Source organism: Amblyomma mixtum, chromosome 10, assembly GCF_055824585.1.
Source record: "Amblyomma mixtum isolate Tamu chromosome 10, ASM5582458v1, whole genome shotgun sequence".
NCBI lineage: Eukaryota > Metazoa > Arthropoda > Arachnida > Ixodida > Ixodidae > Amblyomma > Amblyomma mixtum.
In genome coordinates this window covers 136,467,214-136,488,067 of record NC_143021.1, presented here as the reverse complement: position 1 = coordinate 136,488,067, position 20,854 = coordinate 136,467,214, and the positions used below count along the sequence as shown (strand labels likewise).

At 43.0% G+C, this 20,854-nt stretch overlaps 1 pseudogene across 1 annotated transcript; it reads right to left on the bottom strand.

Annotated features, from left to right (window-relative positions):
* Window positions 1-8,757: 8,757 nt before the first annotated feature.
* LOC149327045 (uncharacterized) lies at window positions 8,758-14,276 on the bottom strand (annotated as a pseudogene). Its single transcript, XR_016286028.1, has 5 exons — window positions 14,123-14,276; window positions 12,427-12,660; window positions 12,004-12,067; window positions 11,249-11,411; window positions 8,758-9,114 (listed from the first exon to the last, which is right to left on the bottom strand). The product of XR_016286028.1 is annotated as an uncharacterized LOC149327045 (transcript).
* Window positions 14,277-20,854: the final 6,578 nt, after the last annotated feature.

The window sequence follows — 20,854 nt, the reverse complement described above, 5'->3', positions numbered from 1 at the left end:
CGTTTTTTTTTCATGGGAATATGCAGTGGAACGCACACACTGACCTTGTTCACTCCAAAATATCCCAAATAGCGGGCATTCTTGCACGTTTTCGTTACTTTCTGCCTAAGCACATTAAATTACTTTTGTACAACTCCCTTTTCGCATCCACATTATCGTATTGCTACTTGATATGGGGCACAACAACGTACACAAATTTGTCCAAAATCTATCGACTGCAGAAAAAAGCTGTAAGAATTATTTCAAATGAACCCAATGGCGCACTCACAAAACTTCTTTTTGTTGACCTTAGATTACAACCATTACCGAACCTGTTCAATGCACTCTTGTTAAAACGTCATCATGCCTTTCATCTAAATAATGACCCTTTCCTTGAAAACCTTGCGACCCTGTCTCCGTTTGCGAAAGCATATAGCACACGAAGCAGTCAGACAAGGAAGATTCCTCACACCCGTACTAACTATGGCCGCCAAATGCTGATGTACACACTACCACACGCTCCTAACTCTTCTGATAACACGTCCAAGTGATCTATCAATCAGTGTATGTGCAATTACTGAAGACATTAACACTTGCAATTATGAACCCGCAATGTTAGCCCGATCACTTAACGTGTTTTTATGATTATGTAAAGCCGTCGCCATATATATATATTGCTTTTCTTTATATCGCTATCTCTTTTTGTCCACTGCTGTATTGCTCTATGAACGGGGTGCTGGCTTTGTCAACCCGTTACAGGCTTTTTGCTAGCACCCCGTAGCATCACTAGTTTGGCACTTCTGATCTTGCACTTTTGTAACATCATTGTTGATGCTAAATAAATTTGAATTTGAATTTGAACATGCAGGTATTACTCTAAAAGCTTTAAAAAATTATCTGTAGAGATGCCGGCTATGTTCTGGAATGCCACCGCCCTCGAGCTTTCGATACAATCTCTAAGATAGGCCAACAAGTCAGCATAGGGGACAGAATAAAACAAATATTGAATATCTACAGAGAAGGCAGAACCTATCTGATCGCTATTTTGCAGAAACTCGGCAACATCAGCTTACTTTTTTTACCAAGAACGGACCGTTAATGGAAAGGCATTTAAGCTTAGCAAGAAGGAATCGGCTGACTTGGTGTTGCCAGGATCCCTTCTCACTTACAATAGTCCTAAACGGAAGATCAGGTTTGTGCGTTTTTGGTGTAAAAAATACTGACAAAGAATTCTCAGGACTGGCATCGATTGCATTGGCTAAAGACATCAGTTGCAAGTTCTTACAAAAGTCAATAAATTTTGTTTTTACTCTCACTCCGCTTTTTCTAACGAGTGCAAAGTTTTTACGAACCGCCTCGAGTGCTTTTTCTTGATAGAAGTCATTAGGTAAAACTACAAATCTGCCATCTTTGTCGGATTGTAAGCGCAAATCATGACTTTTGAAATGGTGCACAACAGAATTAACGTCCAAACAGCCTTTCTTACAAGTACGATAACTAGCACACCTTTTTAGGCTGTCCACACCTTCTAGGAGGCACCGCTCCTTGTCCTCATCGTTGGTCTTTGAGGCGATATTCCTGTTTATGGCGAGGAACTCATGCGCAGGTACCTGGGATTGGATGCCTAACTTGGGGCTTTTTTCCAGGAAAGAAGAAATCTTCTCTGGGACTGAAGAGCCTCCAGCGAAAACCACGCGTTCCTTATTGTTATGGCTTCTATTCTTACTGCAGAAGGCAAGAAGGTAGGCAAGGTCCGCTCTCCATTGTTGTTCGATATTGTGCACCATTTCAAAAGTCATGATTTGAGCTTACTGCAATCCGACAAAGATGGCAGATTTGTAGTTTTACCTAATGACTTCTATCAAGGAAAAGCACTCGAGGCGGTTCGCAAAAACTTTGCACCCGTTAGAAAAAGCGAAGTGAGAGTAAAAACAAAATTTATTGAATTTTGTAAGAGCTTGCAACTAATGTCTTTAGCCAATGGAATCGATGCCAGTTCTAAGAATTCTTTAACAGTAATTTTACAGCAAAAACGCACAAACCTGATCTTCCGTTTAGGACCATTGTAAGTGAGAAGGGATCCTGGCAACACCAAGTCAGCCGATTCCTTCTTGCTAAGCTTAAATGCCTTTCCATTAATGATCCGTTCTTGGTAAAAAGAGTCAGCTGATGTTGCCGAGTTTCTGCAAAATAGCGATCAGATAGGTTCTGCCTTCTCTGTAGATATTCAAGATTTGTTTTATTCTGTCCCACATGCTGACTTGTTGGCCTATGTTAGAGGTTGTATCGAAAGCTCGGGGGCGGTGGCATTCCAGAACATAGCCGCCATCTCTACAGATAATGTTTTAAAGCTTTTAGAGTAATACTTGCATGTTACCTTCATCTTTCATGACAACCAGTTTTATCTGCAGCGCAAAGGCATGTGCATAGGTGGATATGTTGCACCCATTTTATGCGACATCTTTCTATCTTATATTGACCACTCATTGCAACTAACCCTAAGTGACGGCCCGGTTTTAAAAGTTTTTTAGATATGTTGACGATTTTTTAATGCTTTTAAAGTCTGGGACCTTTACATCCCTTGACCAGGTTGTTTCACAGATTTTAACTGCTTTTAATCAATAGGACGAGGTTTGGGTTTTACACATGAACAACCAGATAATCATGGGTTACGTTTTTTGGACCTTAAACTTATGTTCTCTGGCAGCCACGTTTCCCATATGTATTCCCCCCGTGCTAACAAGGAGCTACTGAGATACGACTCCTCACACTCCAAGGTTCTAAAAAGAGCCATTGCGCCTCTCTGTTTGGAGTCGGCGCTTCACAAGTCGTGCCCTCATAGCATGCAGGAAAGTCTCGACTATCAGGTTTCCCGCCTCTTGGCAGTAGGCTTCCCTGGTCCGGTCATATGTGCCGTCGCTGAAACCCTCCTGCAGAAAAAAAAGACGCCCAAAAAAGACCTGACTACTCGGCTTCAAAGCCGGTTGTGGCCCCCTATGTGCACCAGGTGTCTCATAAACTGAAGAAAGTGGCCGGTAGACACCATGCACATTTGGTGTTCTCAGCCCCCAACAAGCTATCAAAGCTTTGCTGCCGCATTTCTGGCGTTTGTGAAAGGGGTTGTAAAAAAAGGCATGGCACATCCTATGTTAAGTGCGACACAGGAGTGGTATACGGCTTTCCCCTTTCTTGTGGCTCTTCCTATGTAGGCCAAACTGGCCGTTGCGTTAATGAGCGGCTATGAGAGCATGCAAAAAATGTTAACAATAATGATCAAAATTCAAACCTTGTAAGGCAGATTTCTTCCTGCACGTGTAGGGCAAGATTTGAGATGACAAAAATTCTAGGCAGGGGTGCCAATGTAAAAGCGCGGCTTGTCTTATAGGTCTTCCATGTAAAAAACTATCTGATCGCTGCGTAAGTGATGCTTCGTTGCAGATCTATGATGCTGAAGTTTCATATCTTGATTCGTTTGTATAAAATTGCGGACTTTGTGATGTGTGTGCCTGCTCTACCTTTACGCATGCTCTGCTTTTCTGTGTATATGCTGTTGTTGTGTCACCCCATTAAACAGTTGGTAGTAGCGCTCGTGAACTGTTGTATGTGTTCCTTTCTGTGTCGTGTCTAAGCTGTTGTGCAAGTCACTTATATACTACTGTAGACTTGCTTGGCCGTCTCTGCAGTGCGTGGTGAACATCCAAATCGTTTTCAGAGCAGAACGGAAATAATTTTTTTTTCATGTATCTCGCATTGATCACAATATGGTGATGCCTAAGCTGGTGAACATCGGGGAGGAGCTCCGGAAAAAGGAACTCTTCCAAATATTGGGAAATCTTAGCTTAAGCTATGTGTTGGTAGGCAGGCCGATATTCTTTCTCGTCATTTGAAAACGTTAGGAGAAAGTGGCTGAATTTCTTTTCTATTTCAATCGCCTTATTGCCGATGCATCGCTGCGAGAGGTGGCTCGATTATACAAATCGGAAAGGCTTCGGGGGCAGTACTAGGCGACCGCTAAAGCGCTCTCGACAGACATTGCTCCGGTCAGTTTACAGGCGACGAATAAATAGAGCAGCTTGTTAATTAGTTTACTTATTTATTACGTATACATTCAAGACGCGTACGTGCTACAGAAAGGAGTGGTAAGTTTGTAACATTAGTCGCCGAACAACCACAGCAGAAAACTTTAAGGCACCTTCAACCGCGACCTTGAAGTGAATGGCATCACAAATGGAGACTGTGGAGGCGAGAAGGCGCTTCCACTCACTCGCTGTTTTTGGCCAAAATGGAGAATGGTTCGAATCAGCGCGGCAAGTTGGCTTTCCAACTTTGTGTTGATGATGGATGCGAGATGAGGTGTAGCTGGGTGCGGTGAAAAGATTATCTTTCAGGAATGGAATAAAGTAGCACATTTTACAAAAAAAGACAGGCGCAAGTTCCTGAGACACAGAGAAAAGTCAGGCAGAATAAGTGTATGTTTCGTGGAAGTGACACTGGAATGATTGCACTGGGTCTACTGGTTAAGCGATGCGGCACTGCCGATCGGTGGCAGGTGTGGCAACGGTGGAAATTGAGAAACGTAGGCTGCTCTTCCCGAGCACCCCTCAGGAGCACTCAATAACTCAGCTGCCACCCGCCATGGTGGGCACTGCGTATGGGACAGTCCAAGCGTGCTTGACAGCGTACAGAGTCACACAAGGGGGGCAGTGGAGAAGCATTTCTTGCGATGCTGGGTGTCAGTGATGGTTCAGCGGGACATCTGGCGGCAGTGATCGGCATCTTGCGCGAGTTCAGAAACAGGAGTATATTTCGGAGACACCGGGTTGGTAAGGGAGAATGGTATCTGCTCTAGCAGGCAGATAAATGTAAAGAATAAAGAAAGCAACGAAGCCAGGACAAGCACAGAAACATGCTGCGATGGCAGTGCCGCTCAAGCGGAGGTTCACCTTCTTCTATCCCGCAAATTTGCGTATTCTTTTACAATATATACCAGATGTTTAGGGACTACTTAAAATTTTCTAAAAAAAAGGCTTTTTGGTGTAAACATACACCTTTTGTGGCGTACTATTGCCAGTTTAACACCACTTGCTGGGCGTGCTGGAAAATTATGCTTACAACTACACGGCGCAAAGTCAAACACGGACAAGTACGGAAACACCACAAAGCGCTGACTTCACCAAAACTTTATTGCGGCGCGCAACGTATACGTATCCCCTATCGCGCGCATGCGCAGAAACGAAGGGAAAAAAGGGAAGATGTCACGCTTTATCTCGCACCGGCATCGCAGTGCACCACGACCCACTCTGCAATCAAAAGGCAAGCAAAATGCGGGCTAAAAAACTATCACGCACCAGCCCAAGAGGGCCAGAATTAAATCCCTACATTCGTGACTCACGGCAGGTTACATTCCCAACACAATTGGCGCTCTTCTTAGAAAGAACCACGATAGTTCAGAAATACGTGAACAAAGTGGCGAGTGAGATAGTGGGAGCTTCTGAAATTGCTGAGAGTGTGGACGATTGTGTCCGCACTCCGCCGGTGTTTTTGATTGAGAAAGAGCGCCAATTTCGCTGCACAGTGCAAAAATACACGCGCTTTCGAAAGCATGCATGCAAAGCAACCCCTCCAGTGCAGGTAAAAAAGCCAAATTTTCTCGAGCCTGGGCGCCAAGGGTAATCGCGTTTTGGAAATTCTAAACTATGATAGGGCTAATACCAACGCTCGTCTAGAAAACGACCGGCTACAGTTTCGACCAGGTGCCCAATTATACTACTTCAAAAGTTTATTATTATTAATTAGTTAACCACCTTACTACTTCAGAATATTGACCGGTTTTCTGGAGTCCGCCAACTCTCATAATACTATGCCTCAAAAGAAATATTTTCACCCAAAAAGAGTTGTTTTGAAAATTTTTTAAAGTGTTCCCTGAAACACCCCCTATATACACGCCTGGCGGGTGGCCCACAACTCAGAGGTACGGCTGGCAGCCTGAGACAAAGAAGGCAGGTACCCGGCACGGCTGCTCAGTGGTTATGGCGCTCGGCTGCTGACCGAAAGGCGCGGGTTCGATCCCGGCCGCGGCGGCCGAATTTGGGTGAAGGGGAAATTCAAGAGGTGCGTGTGCTGTGCGATGTCTGTGCACGGTAAGAACCCCAGGTGGTGGAAATTTCCGGAGCCCTTCAGTACGGCGTCCCGTATAAGCTGAGTTGCTTCGGGACGTTCATCCCCCATAAATCAATAAAACACAAGGCAGGCTCCAGACAAACAGACACCCAAACAAACGAATCATAATTATCAACCTGACTACGTTCACTGCAGGACAAAGGCCTCGCCCATACCTGTACAATTAACATGGTGCTTTGGCAGCTGGTGCCGCCTTATGCCCTCAAACTTCTTTATTTCACTCGCCCTCGTAATTTTCTGCCGTCCCCTGCTACGCCTGCCTTCTCTTGCTGTCCACGCCGTTAACTGATGACCACGGGTTATCTTGCCGTCGCATTGCCTGTCCTGACCAAGGCCATTTCTTCTTCTTCACTTCGTCTAGAATACCAAACACCTTTTTCAGGAGGTAGAGTTGAAAAACTTGCAAAGATATGATAAGACCTGCGAGTCGTTCCGTTTATTTTGATCATCCCCACTATAGTGCTGTAACACCTATAGTGTGGATTCCCCGTCTGTAGCCGATGCGTTTTTGTTTGGCTGTTCCCTGAGATTATGAAACGCAGTTCACCACGATCCTACGAGAGAAAAGTATATAACAGCTTTTGCTTACCGGTACTAACCCATGAGGCTGGAACGTGCTCGGTAGCGATCAGGATTCAAATTTAATTGAGGACAAGAGAGCGAGCTAGAGGAAGAGGGCAGAGTGGGTCAGAAAAGAAACCGAGGTGCTGTATGGCGGAGTGCAGGGAAACTCGATGCACGTTGTTCGGTCCTTCCCAGTTGTTCACGTGGTGCTGCAGCAGTAGGGCATGCGGGAGGAGGTGGTGTTAACGCCGGTTCTAATGCGCACGTCTTTGAAAAGAAAAAGCGGCTTCTTGACGCTCTGGTGGATTCCTTAGTAAGGCTGGAAGTTACCGCGTGCTTGAGATTCGGTGTACGTAAAAGCTCCCGCACGCACATCTCCAAAAACTTTTGCGATGTTTATATACCAATTACTAACAGCACCGTAGCTGTTGAAGACACATGAAACCTAGCCTTCTTTTAGTATTTATTTTCAGGGTGCTCTCCATTTGTGAATGAATTTAATTTCCAGCGCACGGTTGTTATACCAAGCATAGCTGATAGCTTATCTCCAGCCTACGTTTGCCAGGTGAGCTGTATTAGAAAAGGAAATATGCCTTACTGTTCGAAGCAGCTGCTAAAGAACTGCACGCCAACTGCACGGCAAAGCAAAAGTTTGCAGTGATAATGCTTTTTTTTCAATAGCAGTACTATGAAGAGCACAGCGATCGAGAGACACGACGCCTGTTTTCAAGAAACATGCGCGGTTATTCAGCCATTCGGGCTCTGCATGCAAGAAGCAGAAACGCAATTCTTTATTAGCCGCCATTCACGTCCATTCTTTTATTGTGGGAGAGCCGGACAGGTAGGTTATTGATCACAATGTGTTTGGGCTGGCGCTTAATGAGAACTGTAATCGGGACTGGTACATAGTAAGGTTGCTTCATGGTTAGGATGCGAAACTAAAAAAAGGAAGCGTTATTTCTGAAACCATTGGCAGCACAATATCACCAATATATCGTTCACATAATTTTATAAGGTCGCCTAAAATTTAGCCCCTATAACTTGCGCTCGCTATGAAGGATTCCATAAGGCAGTTTTAGCTGACCGATTTTACGGTCCCCTCCGATTACGCTGGCCCGCCCAACATAAGCATAGCGGACGTGCGGCGAGCAAGTTTATAAAAGCAAATTGTTCCGCTGATAAGGCTATAGGCATAATTGTTTGGCTTGTGACGCCATCTAGCGGTGATAAATAGAACCGATTTGATGAACAAAATCGAAACTTGTGCTTCTAGTTCATATCCACTCCGTGGATTCCAAGAAGAGGCAAACGTATCAGGGGGCGGCAGAAAGTTAGGTAGGCGCACTGTAAGAAAAAATCCCGTAAAAGTACGTAACATGTGGGCGCTAACCTTGTTGCCGCAACATGTGCTGTAACATTCCGTTGTGCACGTGCCCCGTGGTGAACTAGCGCGGTGCATTAAGCGGCAACAAGGTTAACGCACACATGCTATGTACTCTGTTATGACGTCAAATGTTCTGTATGCCACGGTGTATGTGCTGTTTTTATGCCGACGTTACATCAGCCGTAATAATAATGTACAGCATATGTGCTGCAGCTGAGTTAACATGACATGATCCGTTTATACGACTACATCCCATGTTCTGTTCTCATGCTGCACTGTACATTGCATAGCAAAGGTGCTAACATATGCATGTCCCGTAGCATTTACGAGCAGCCCACGGCCAGTTTTGAATGTTAAGTGAACACATGCTGTTCAATGCTTTACGGCACATAATACGCAGTGTTACCCTCCCGTATTTTTTGATCGGGGCCAGGCCCACGTTCAGGTCAGAGGCATGCTATGCATGATAAATGTCATGTCTGTAGCCTGTCACTTGTAGTTGATGCAATAACACATTTGTGTGTACAAAGCTAGAAAAGCCACAAAATTTGTACATATACATGTGTCTATATGCAGTACTTTCTTGCATCTCCTTCAGAAATTTTCAGGTAGAGATGCAATCTATGAATAAATATTGCATAGAAATGAAATAGTTTGAGAAAGTTTTAATTAGCAACACAGAGATACAAAAAATAGCAAAAGCAAGCTATGCAGAGAATGTACATTGAATGATATAAATAAAACTGCTACCTGCAAAAGCTACCAAATCCAATATCTAATCTGATATCAGTGTTCATGAACACACTAAATTTGTGCTACAAAATAATCCAATATCTAAGCTCCGATATCAGAGTTCATAAGCACACTAAATCGGAGCCATGCAATCCTGCCACTTTTTTTTGAACTTGTCAAGCTGTTGAAGGGCACTGTGCACTTTTGGGTGGACTGAGGTTATCCTCCGGGACAACTGCCGGCTCCCTTCCTCTGGGTTCATGCCCACCAGTTGCCTGAAAATAAAAAGACGCATTTAGAAGCTAGATCATCCTGCTTAGACCTGCAGAATTTTAGGGCTAGTCTAAATGCAGAGCTGCCTCTGTTAGTACTGCCAGTAGGTTGAGTTCAATTCCCAACAGTCCAATGCTCTCTTAGCGCCACTTCTGCGGAAATAACGGTTCATACGAACATCATTTACATGGTTATACTAGCTTTTCGAGCAAAACAAAGCAAACTCAAAGCAATAAAAGCACACAAAGTAAGGCATGCTGTGATGCCAAGAAAGCAAATGACTCCAGTATAAGGCAGGCAACAGTAACTTGTTCCAGACACTGCAGTTACTCAGTGCATTCTCATTTGGAATTCTTTATACAACCAATTTCTGTCCCGAGAGATATGCCTTGTGCATAAGCCACAGCGCAGTTACTGCCAAATGCCTCAGCTTCTAATTTCGGCAAAAAGTTTTGAATTCTGTGACTTGCAAATGAAGAATCTGCAATATTCTTGAGGAAGGCTCCCACACGTTCATGTACACAGCCTCACACACAACAATGGCTCGCATGCCATCGCTTCCTGTCTTAATGCTTCGCGGCCCGTACAGCACTGTTCTGTGCTTATTCAGCATTTTTTCGCTTCCCTACTACTCAAGGCTCTTTCAGTCCCTTCTCTTCTTTCTCAGTAGCCTGCACGGTTTTCTTTCCGCGTTTCTGGTCACCAAAAAGCTGGCTTTCTCTCGCAGCTCATGAGCCTGTCGTGTGAGCTCGCTGTGGGTGTACAAAGTGAGAAAAAAAAATTGCACTCTATTCAAACCTTGGCTCCAATATAACGCGAGGTGCTTTCTGAAGCATACGATTTTTAAGAAAAAACTCGTTCTAGATTCATGCATATATGGTAGTGCTGCTTTTGGCAGGTGCCCGTACTGTAAATTTCTCATACAAACATGCGAAAGTGTTGCTGCCAGAGCCGCAGCACTTGTGCTGACTTGCATGAGCAGAACAGTAGCAAACATATCAAGGCATCAGGAGAACTTTGTTCGTTACTAGGCTGTACCCGTCCTAAAAATTCACATGAAAAACAATCACATTCCTATCGTTCTGTCACTGTACTGGTTTCTAGACACATTATCGTCCAAAAAAGATAATGGGGCTGCTAGCACACCACTGCACAAAAATGCTGAAATCATCGGTTTTTGTGAACTAGGGATCTTACACATGAGTAGTCAATACAGTCAAGCTCTGATTTTATTACTCAGCCAGTTGATTGAAATAGCTGAAGAAAATTATTAACTGAGCCATACTCACAAAAAAGCCAGCCTTCAAGACTTCTGTAAAGCCATGAAGAACAGCCCAAAAGGACAATACACAGTAAGCAGGCAGGTTGAGCACACGTGCGTGCATGTCATCCTTTAGCCCAACTCTTCGTGGTTTTGAAGAATAGAAAGAGACTAGCATCTTTCATGGGGCTTACTTTGCAACTACAGCACATTCAATTGGAACTCATCTCTGGAGGAGGGCTCAAGGATGTTTACAATATGAACATAAATATTCTTTACTAGCTGCCTTGTTAGAATGCAGGCCTAATTAAATCCTGCCTAATATTTTCCTGGCCTTCCCTGAAACAGCAAGGTTCACCAAGGATGTCTTGCATTTTTTTGTGTTCATAGTTCATATTTCTTTGATAAAACAGCACTTGCCACCCAAGAATGGCATAAAGAAACAGTAACAAAAGAATGAAAGCCATGGTTGCATGCACTGCAAAGCACAGCGGACTCCCGACTTCTGACACAAGCCATCTAACTCCTAGCAGCTTCACGCATGCTCAACTCGGATGAGGGAATGTGCCATCCAGCCACATAGTTGAGATAAGTAGTTGCGTCCTTTCTTTGTCCATGTGCCACAGCGCTATTTCAACGCAATGTTAGACCTACTTGCCCATCAGTTCGTATTATTAAGGTTGTCAAACCACGCACAAAATGCACATGCACATTTAATCGCAACAATGTCAGATTTTGCGGGAAAGATGCCAGGCTTATGGAGTTTGCATGCAGCGTTTTCTCACGTCTCACTGCGTATATAAGGCTACTGCAACAGTCAGAGATAGACATGGTAAAAACTTGTTGATACACAAGAGAAAAATTTACGTGCTTACCTCTGAATAAATTCCAATGTGGCTTGCACTTCTTGACTGTATTTCATGTTGAGACAAAAGTATGCAGCAAAAAGGATCTCCATGGCAGCCAGAAAGCTCAGGCCTTCAAAGCACCTCGCTCCATCGAGCGTCACAATACATGTGCAATCAAAGATGCTTGTGCCTGAAAAGAAAATCTCCTTTAGCGCCAAAAACTGAGTTCAGATTAGATGTTAGCAATTGTGGAGCGATTTTTTTTAAATGCTACAGCTTGGAAGATTAATTTTTGGCATGATCATATGAACATGAGGCATAAAATTTTTTGCACATAGCTAGCCATGTCAGCACAGCTCACAAAAAACATTGCCAGCACATCTATGTAGCATGCTAATGATAGATGCTCAAGCTATTTATAAAGCAATGAACAAGAGCAGATGAATGAATGGCAATGCATGTGATATTTTCTAAATAACTCTGGAGTTAATTTTATAGCCTACTAACCACAATTTTGCATCTCCACTAGCAGGGTTCAAGCAGTGGATTATGCTGCCAGCTACCATCTCTAAGAGACGACTGCGGCATGTGCATGGTAAATTTAGCTTGCTGGGCATGCCTCATCGAGGTCTATTGAGTCTGACTTAGAGGGTAGTTCACAACAGCCCCCTTCTGTTGTTATTCTAGTTCTTTCTTATTGATGATGTTTCATATTTTATAAATATGCTTTTTAAAAAGTTATACTACTGCTCAAAGCATCTAGAAAGTCATAAAAATCTTACCAAGTGCAACCACCGTTGGGGTGGGGGGCAGGTCGCTAATCAGTTCAGCAACACAGGCTGATGTCTGTGGAGGTAAGAAGCCGTTATCATAAGCAGATGTATATAAGAAAACTGCATGTTCAACATGAGGGCACACAGGCAACAAGTGTGCTGAAGAATCGCAGGAATAATGAACATCTACCGAACTGCAGCAGCAGGACTACAGAAGTGAAAGTTCACAGCCTTCTACATTTTGGTAAACCTTGAGGTAGTGCCCAGTACTTTATGGAAACACTGACGGACGTTAATTTTAGATTAATTCACTTTTTCTTTGCCACTAGCTACAAGCCTGGAGTGTGCAAACTTCATCTACGGTCATAAAGCAGAAGTTGTGTCAATGCTGAGAGGATACCAACTGAGTATCCATTTCCGCAACAATCTCACCTCAAAAACACGAAATAGGAGCTCTGTCTTTTCCTTGAAGAAAATGCACAGCAATGGGAATACCCAATGAGCAGTGCTTTTGGGCGGCCAATGTCCTGTGCTGCCTTGTCTGTCATAAGGAGCCATTCAAGTGCCTCGTCTCCCTTCAGGTTGTGCCGCAGGAATGCGTACAAGACCTCCAGGTCTGCAATTTCTTGATTTACAAATAATCCTTCCAGCTGCGTGTCAGTTAGCCTGAAAAATGAGACATTTAGCTGTAAAGACTGCTTGACATCACTGCAAACACACATAACAGTCAATACAAGGTAATTTATGTGCTTGCAGAAGGCTTTCACTTTTTTCAGAATAAGGACGCAGTGCTAACCAATTTATCAACACCTAAAGAGCATGCCCTCTCAACTGTGCATCATACATTACCCCGATTCTTCACTTTTTGCTCTGGTGTCTTAATGCGAAATTGATGGTCATATACAATGTGTTTCAGGGAAGCCTGCCACTAATTTGGAAAAAATGAGCTTTCTGGGTTATGAAGACTGGTTCTGCAGCAGAATAATACCAGTGTATGCAGACAACGCAAATAGGTTAAATAAAGTCGGCTCGTAAGCCGGTTAAATAATTTCTCATAATTAACTCTATAACTATGTCAGTTAGGCAGGTGGTTTTGATAAAACATTTGTAGCCGGTCATTAATAATAGCCATACCAGTTTTTAGAGTTTCGAAAACATGATTACCCTAGATGCTATGACCCAGCAAATTTTAGCTACATGGTGCCAAAATACACGCATTTTCGAAATGCGTGGAGGCAAAGCAATCCCTCCAGTGCACAAAACTAGTCAAAATAGCCAAACTTTTCGAGTTACAGCGCCAAGGGTAATCTTGTTTTGAAAATTCTGAAAACTACAAATCTCTAATTGTAACCAGACGCTAACTGTAACAGTTTAAGTCATCAGAAATTAGTTAAGTGAACCTAACCTCGTTGAACTGCGGAAGTACTTGAGACAACAGCAGTGACGCTAGCTGACAGTTGCAGTGACAGCGTTCCAGCCATGTCACGTTCGCGTTACGATGTGTAATGTCTAAAGGGGTTATTTACGATGTATAATGTCTAAAGAGGTTATTTTTGCACCAATATGTGCCGTTTTGACTGGTTGTGGCAGGAAACGTCAAGCGCATCAACTCTGTCTGCCGTACCGGCTGCACATTGCAAGCGCGTTTACCGCACTGGATGCTGGGAAGGTAAACGGTACGATCATGCGATACACCTTCGCCCTCATGCCTGCTCTCGGAGAGCACGGAAGGTTTGAATAGGAGAGCACTCAGTTGCACTCTCGCGGTGCTACTGCTCTGCTCCTCAGTGCTCGTTGCCTCTGCTCCAGTTCTGACAATGAAATGTGCCATGAGTTCAAACTAAATAAAATTTCAAACCAATTTTGAATTTTGCTTATTTTTGACAAGATAACAAACGTTCACTGGCCTGTAATTCATGGACTTCTTACTATTTAAGTGTTGTTGGAAGTAAATATTTGACATGGAACAGGCACTAAAAGTGCCTTAATCAAATACATTGCTTACCCTTGCACATACTGCAGTCAGCATTGCTTCAACCCGCACTTAGTAACAATTATTTTTCGTGAAACCTCAAACAGCATTTCAATTTACTAACAATGCAGCTTTCAAGTAAGGTTGCATGTATACCTTCTGAAATGGGCCAGAAAGTGCTGCTGCGTGAACAGCAAGGGCCACTCTTTCTGCACATCACAAGCTCGCTTGCCCTGAGTGTTGATTGTCACTCGAATCGCTGCATAGGCACGCATCAGGAGTTCTTCTTGCAGAGGAATGTCTTGCTCCTCTTGAGCTTTCAGGCTTTCAGCAATAAGGGTTATTTTTGCTTTCTCACAATCATGAAAGTCCATTGCAGTGACTGGTGGCTGCCATTCTGTGCAGTTGCCCTCTTCAGAGGCCCTCCACACAGTTCCTCGCAAAGGCGCTTACATCCCCGCCTTGTGTTTTCAATTCGGCACTGAATTTTGTATGCAAGTCCATGGAACGTTCTACCCCCTGAGGAGGTGAGGAGTGCATCACAAAGTGCTAACGGATATTTCTGGCTCACACGACTGGCCACTAACCGGATGTGCTTTGCAGTTGGCCTTGAGCCACTTTTGCATATTGCTGTTGAAATTAGTCTCACTACTTCTTGATATTTAGTTCGTTCAAGTGGGCTTGGTGCTCGCAGAGCTGCTAGAGTTTCATGAGACAGGGAGTTCCATGGAATCGATAATGACTGAAAATCTTCCAGTGATGGCTGGGGGGACGACGTTGAAGGCTCTTCTGTAAACAACATTCAAATGCAATCAAGCTTGGCAAAGGAGTTGAAAAGTGTTAACAACACTAGCACTTACAGCACCTGAGAAAATTATAAGATGGATTTCACTGCATAGCATTTACGGTCATTTAAACCTGTGCCCCATATATTTGGGTTTATGGGGTTTGAACATCCCAAATCGACTCGGGCTATGAGGGATGCCATAGTGAAGGGCTCCAGAAATTTCGACCACCTGAAGTTCTTATGGGGCACAAACGTGGAGGCTAAGAATAAAGGTTGAACTTATATTGAGAACAACGTGCAATGACATTGCACAGTACACAGGCCTCTATAATTGTGAACGATGTGGCTTCTCTACCTTTTGTAGCTGGTTTTGCTTTACTGTGACTTATGTCAAGTAGGTGCAGTCATTTGAAAAACACTAATAACAACAGCCACACCAAAAAAATATCGTGCTAGTACCAGTCTCGCTTGGCAGAAACTGCGCCAACTCTTTTTCAGGTCATGACTACACTAGCATTTCTAGTTACATTCGGCCTGCCTTCCAGTCATTTCTGTAGCACTTCCCTTTCTTCAAAATGGAAAAGGATACAATCAGGTTTCCGATGACATTATATCATACATTAGTATCTTTCCTTTTTTTTCACCTTTAAATCTTTTCTCCGAGAGACGTCTAGGTCCAGAGAAAAGTATCCTGACTTTAGCGCTATGTTACAATTTTAGTGGTTTTGCTTACACAGTCTGTTCACATGTACAGTCATAGACAAAAGTGTGCGGATTGCAGATTCATGGAAAGAAATGTATTCCTGCATGGTCAGGCAACGCATGCCAATGAAAAGTACAGATGCATGATGACACATGCGTGCTCCCATTCGCTGGAATGAATATCTGACTTTCTATCGAGCTAATGCAGAAAACTTTTTTTAGACCAATCTGCATCCTGCAAACTTTTGTCCATGACTGTACAACCATCACATGTGAGCCCTGGTGCCACAATACAGTAGCAGAACTGTTAGTCAAAACTCATGGACCTTCTCACCCGATATAACTACGTGCAGTGGCTACAATAATGCATAGAGCAATACAATGCATCTTTAGCATGCAGCTTGTGTGCTTCAAGATTTATCAGTCACTAGAAGAGAATTATTAAAGCAGAACACTTTGTAGGCGTATGGTACATAGTCAAGCCACTATAGTCCACCTCACCCTTAACAGATGCTGCTGATCACTTGACCCCATCGTTAGCCTAGACTAAACTTTATGCTCAGGCAATAAATGCTTGCTTCAAGTTTTAAATTAGTGACAGCAAATCTAAATTCCTTCAGAATCGACATGCCTGTCCTTTGTCTACATTAGGTTATAATAAGAATGCACATATGCACATTAGTCAGGTCAGACCCATAACTTTGCATCACTCTACTGATGCAGAAGGCCTGTCTGCTGTGTGATGCCAGTGCCTGCATGTTAAAGAACCCCAAATGGTTAAAATTAACTAGGGAGCCCTGCACTATGGCATCTCCTTTAACCCATGTGCAGCTTCGGGATGACGAGCCATATCAGCCTGTTGAATGTAAAGCACTGTGTCACAACACACTTCAATGCACACTCCAGAAATGTTGTTGCCAGCCTCATCTATGGCATCCTCTGAGTATCAGGGCTTGAAATTTATATTGGCCACAAGATAGACGGAGCATCTCCTTATGAATAGCGATGGAGTGTTGCATGCATTTCGGTGAGCATGTATCACGCATACCAATAGCCTAAACAATGAACAATGCATTTAATGTAGCATTGCACTGTACTGAAAGCATCGTACCTGCACTGGAAGCATCTGCAGTGGAAACACTGGAGCCAAGTACGAATGTGCAGCCCAAACTGCCACCAAAGTTCTCTTGCATGTACTTAAAGCATTCCTCATTAACCTCTGTGCCGTCTTCAAGAAATACCTAAGGCAGAGAAGACAATATAGAATGTGAATTTTTAAAGCAAGGATCATTATAGTCTAGCAAGCTGGTTAAACACTCATCTCAAGGGAAGATACGAGGGGGTACCCAAAAGAAACCGGACTTATTTTTGTTTGAACTTATTTGTCCACATTTTAAGCACAGACCTTCAATCTCCTTCAATGTATTCCTCACTTGCAATGATACGCTTGTCGAATCTTTCATTCCATTTTTCAAAACATTGTTTAAATTCATCTTTTGTGATGGTTGACAGTGCCTCCGTCGTTTTCTTCTTCACCTCAGCAACATCAGCGAAACGCTTTCCATTCACCTGCCTTTTCATTCTACGAAACAAAGAAAGTAGCACGGGGCAAGGTCTGGATAGTATGAGGGTTGAGGAATAGGGGTCATGCCATTTTTGGCCCAAAATTGTCGTAGAGACAGGGCTGTGTGAGCAGGGGCATTGCCATGATGGAAAAACCAGTCAACCGACCGCCACAAATCTGGCCGCTTCCACCGCACACTGTTGCCTATTCTTTTCAAAACATCCAAGTAGAAAGCCTGGCTAACTTTCTGACCCTGCAGAACAAATTCTCAATGGACGACTCCTCTCACGTCGAAAAAACCAATCAGCATTGTTCTGAGGTTTGGTTTCACCTGACGAGCTTTCTTGAGGCGAGGTGAATTTGATGTTTTCCATTGGCATGCTTGTTGCTTTGATTCAGGATTCGATTCAGCAACACTTGAGTTTTCCCCATAGCATCGTCCTTGTACGTCTTAATATTTCAAGAGTTTCCATTCAACTTTTTCCGAGCAAAAATCAGAATTTCACCGGTGCACGCTGTTCACGAAAATCAGCCATTGCAAAAACGACATTCACACAAAACAGCCGTCACTCTAAAACTCTGCCTAAACTAGTCTGACCTCCTTCAACGACGGCACTCGGCTTACTGACTCTGGAATGTTCGTTGTATGCGCTCCTAGTGGCAAAACGCGGTACCGCAGAAGCTTTGGCGACCAAAAAATTTAGTCCGGTTTCTTTTGGGTACCCCCTCGTATAGGTCTTAAAAATGAAAATGTTTAATGCAATAATGAAATGAAATTAGATGTGGATATGTATTACTTCCTTCTCTTTTTAAAAATATAATTAGTTTCAGCATATCTCAATCAATACTCATATCGTGTAAAAATAAGTGAAGCCTAAATAGGTAATTTTTTATGGTTGTTCAATTTCCCTCAACAGTTCTTGGTTCCGATTGGAATGCAGCTATAGCCAAATATCTGCCATGCGAAGCTATGCTATTTATATTGTTAATGAGTACAACATCGCATAAAAATGATCAATTTTGTCAAAGCACCATAATTACGATATATTATTAGGTGACAGTATTGTTCACGAAATTTGATCTGTTCGACCGAGCTACAAAAAAATAGCATAGCTCCACGGTTCAGTTCTTTCTGAACTCAACAGTATAAGTTTAATTGAAATTGCACCATAAAAACATAATGAAAACTTCTGTAAGGGTATTGGCAAAAACATGAATTAGAGAAAACAGCATTTGAGGTGTGCACATGCTAACCATCTGAGGCCTCAGAAAATGGCACAGTGCAGATATTTGGGGAGAACTTCACGATAGTGAGTAATACCCAGATTAGGGAAGAGCCCCAGCTTTCAAACAAGAGCAAAATGGTGGCCATTGGATATGTGGTTTTACCATATTTTGCTCCGAAATCGCCATTTCAGTGTTTTGGAGGCATCAAATATATCTTTTTTAGTTTGGTAGCTGGAGGTCAAATTATCATGACAGCACAACGCACACAAAAAAAGGACGAGGAAGGAATACTCTGGCACAAGCACTGACTTTCGACAACGTTCACTGGAAAGCACGTCAAAATATATGCATTGCGGCCTGAAAAAACAACGAACAAAATGCCTTGTCACATTCACATTGGATGTGTTGAAAACAAAACAAAAATTGATTATGAAGCATTTAACAGCACGAACTCTTTCTTGGAAAGCGATACAGATGGTGCACTGACACAATGATTCTGGTTTTCTGAAATTTATGCGCCATCCATTACCTCAAGCACCACCTTTTCCCAGTGTCTGTTTGGCACAATGCAGCACATGAATTCTGGCACACAGCGTTCAGGATCTGGTAAATGATCGCAATTGCGACAGTGAATCATTGAATTCCCCCTCACAGCTTTGTTTACATAGTAAGGGTGCTCTTAACCTCTCACTGGCACACCTGCCAGTTTTACCGATGTAAACATAGCCACATTTCATAGGGATCGAGTGCACTATGCCTTCAGTGCATTCAATGAAGCAATTCTGATGGTTGAATGTGGTACCTTCATTGTCTTGCCGATCTTGGTTGACACACTTACACAGGTGCTGAAGCTTCTGAGGTGCAGAGAAAACAACATGAACGCCGACTCAACTGCCTATTTTTTAATTGGTGCGATAAATTGTGGATGTAGGTGACAGGCACAACCTTTCTTTTGAGAGTTACAGTCTTGACGGGGGCACAACATGCCTGTTTCAACTTGTGCTTAAGGCACTCTGCTACAGACACCAACAAAGGTTCTGAGTATCCAGCAGTAGACAAACGGCTAATAATATTTGCTGGGCAAAGCTGGGTGCCATGGCATGTACACAGGATTTCATCAAGGCATTTTAGAAGCAAAGTTTAGCAATCTCTCTTCACCAGCGTCGAGTGAGCAGGAGAAAACGGTTGTTTTCTCCGCACCTCAGAAGCTTCAGCACCAGTGTAAGCATGTCAGCCGAGATCAGCAAGGCAACGAAGGTTCTACAATCAACCATCAGAATCGCTTTGGAGATTGCACAGAAGGTATAGTGTACTCAATCCCCTTGAAAGGTGGATATGTTTACATTGGTCAAACTGGCAGGTATGCAGGTGAGGTTAAAAGAGCATGTGAACAAAGTTGTGAGGGGGAATTTAATAATTCGCTGCCGCAAATGCTATCATCTGCAAGATCCTGAACGCTGTTTGCCAGAATTCATGCACTGCATTGTGCTAGACAGACAGGGAAAAGTTGGTGCACGAGATAATAGAGGCCACAGAAACCACAATCACTGCAGTAGCACACCTTCTGTATTGCTCACTAAGAAAGAGTTTGTGCTGTTAAATGCTTCATAATTAATTTTTGTTTTGTTTTCAACACATCCAATGTGAATGTGACAAGGCATCCTTTTGTGCATTGTTTTTTAGGGCACAATGTATATATTTTGATGTGCTTTCCAATAAACGTTGTTGAAAGTCACCGCTCGTCTTGTCTGTGCTGTTTTGTCATGATGAATTACCAACAAGCCCGTCCACCCATCTTAGCAAAAGTCACATTAGGCCTTGAGACCTGGTAGGTAGGTACTTATAAGTATATTGAACCCGAATATACCATTTTTGAAAAATTGAAATTTTAGAATCTTTTTCAGCATTTCAATGCCAGCGTCTCCAGTTAAAGTATAGAAAGAGCAGATGAAAAAATTACGATGCTATTTGACAACTCCTGAAACTACCATTAAAACAAGTCATATGCCAATGCCAGAGACAAGCCTCTAAAGTGACCAAGAAGAGATGAAACAAGACTGAAACTAACCTACATAAGGGAAAAATTACAGAACAGCCTTACAATAAAATATGTCACACTGATGCATTGTTAATGTATAGCCTACACTTATAATAATAAAGCCTTCAAATCTTTCATGTCATTGTTACTTTTTTTTTGTAATACCCTGCATTTTAACCCCTGCCTGAAACACACTATCAGCTGTTGCTATGGGCTCCAGTATTTTCTAAAACCACTTTCCCAGTGCGATAGCAATGTTCTTAAAGCCTATCAATTGCATATCTTCACAAGTTTGGGTGCAGTATTTTATATAGCACAAAATATAGAGAGGGAATTACTATACGTAATCAATCCCATGTCCCAGAAACAGGTTGCGTGCCAAGCAGATCAGGAGTTCTGTAGGCAACAGGCTAAAGGAATGCCCCATGAACTTGCTCCAGGGGCATATTGGAACTCACTAATGCATTAGAAGGCACATCCCAAGACTGACGAGAGAGAGAGTAAACATTATTTTCCTGAGACTCAACAGGGAAGCAAGCTAGACCATTAATTTAAATATACTCAATGCAG